This window comes from Belonocnema kinseyi, chromosome 8, assembly GCF_010883055.1.
Source record: "Belonocnema kinseyi isolate 2016_QV_RU_SX_M_011 chromosome 8, B_treatae_v1, whole genome shotgun sequence".
Classification (NCBI taxonomy): domain Eukaryota; kingdom Metazoa; phylum Arthropoda; class Insecta; order Hymenoptera; family Cynipidae; genus Belonocnema; species Belonocnema kinseyi.
This window is the reverse complement of record NC_046664.1, coordinates 86,997,485-86,999,019: the sequence shown is the minus strand read 5'-3', so window position 1 is coordinate 86,999,019 and position 1,535 is coordinate 86,997,485. Positions and strand designations below refer to the sequence as shown.

Genomic DNA, 1,535 nt, shown 5'->3' with positions numbered 1-1,535 from the left:
TCGAAACAGAATGTAAAAATATTTTAAAAAATGATATAAAGATTTAAAATAATTTGAAGCAGGGAAAAAACTCAAAGAGCTTGAAACTTTTGAAGGAATTTAAAAGTTTTGAAACTTTTTCAAATAATTCCAATAAGTTTTATAATAACAAAAATTTTTAAGATAAATTTACACACATCGATAGAAACATCTAAATAAATAATTTTAAATCTAGAAAAAATAGGTGATCATTTTCTCACCATAAGAAAGAAATTATTGATTTAAGGCTTTAGATAATAAAAAGAAAGTCTTTCTGGAGACTTCAAGTCCAATTTTTTAGTAGCAAACCATACAACGGAATCCACTTTGAAGATCTGAGAAAATTGTTCTCAGAAATTATAATAAAACCTGTTGTTACAATGAGTACAATTATAATGTAGGAAGAACAACATTTAGGTGCTACTTATATATGGTAGGAATTCTGTAACACGAAGATAATGTTATTTAAAATACATTTGTGTAAACAAATGTGCCAAAAAATATATTTTTTATTTTTTATAAAAACGTTATTTTTATATTTAAAATATCATATCCTCAAAAATTCGTTAAATATTATTTTTCTAGGAGACGTAAGACAATAATATTTTTTAAGTTTAACGTTACACCGTCCTTTTTTTCTCAAAATATTTATAGTACAAAGAATATTGATCGAATAGTGTTCTACAGAAAATTTGGTCGGATTTTAATTTTCTAATCTGGCTAATTTTGGTATAAAACAACTTTCTATGCCGCTAAAATATTTTTTAATTTTATCCTAATACCCCCTGTTTCGTCGCCGTTTCTGGTGATATTTTTAAGCAGGAAGTGTATACAACTATACACGTACTGAAAAAGTCTGGCTATTCGTAACAAACTTTCAGTAAAAGTAGCCCATTTTTCAGCTCTATTTGTACTAAAAAGATCCGGCTATTTGTAAAGAAGTTTCGGCACCCGTTACCGCGAACTTTCAAACAGTGCTAATGATATATGATAGCGATCCCAACAAGAAGGCCAACGAGGTAAAATATGTCTGTTTGCAAATCGTAATCAAAATTCGTAATCAAAATTCGTTAAGTGCGTCCATTCACTTAGTAGAAAAAGCATTTGATAGAACGAATTGAAGATTAATATGATAGTTTCAGTGCCAATCTATATTTTAGGTCTAGCTATTTTGATCGCACCTACTATGGGGCTTCTAAGACTACATTTCCAAGGTGCCCGGCTAGCTCAGTCGGTAGAGCATGAGACTCTTAATCTCAGGGTCGTGGGTTCGAGCCCCACGTTGGGCGTTTTTTTTATATTGTTTTTCAGTATTTATTTGTTTATAAACATAAAAGAATATGTTTTTTCTAAAACATTATGATATTTGCATATTTTATTACAAAATTTAAAAACATCATCAATTGAATTTAAATCAAAAAATTATTTTTTAAATCCTTTTTCAAAAATATCGACTACTAATCACTGCTCTTCCTAATATTATAATATTATTATCCTCATTGACTTAATTAGTAATA

At 28.2% G+C, this 1,535-nt stretch overlaps 1 non-coding gene across 1 annotated transcript; it reads left to right on the top strand.

Moving 5' to 3' along the window:
* Positions 1–1,234: 1,234 nt before the first annotated feature.
* Trnak-cuu lies at positions 1,235–1,307 on the top strand. The gene has a single exon. It is a non-coding gene; the product is annotated as a tRNA-Lys (tRNA).
* Positions 1,308–1,535: the final 228 nt, after the last annotated feature.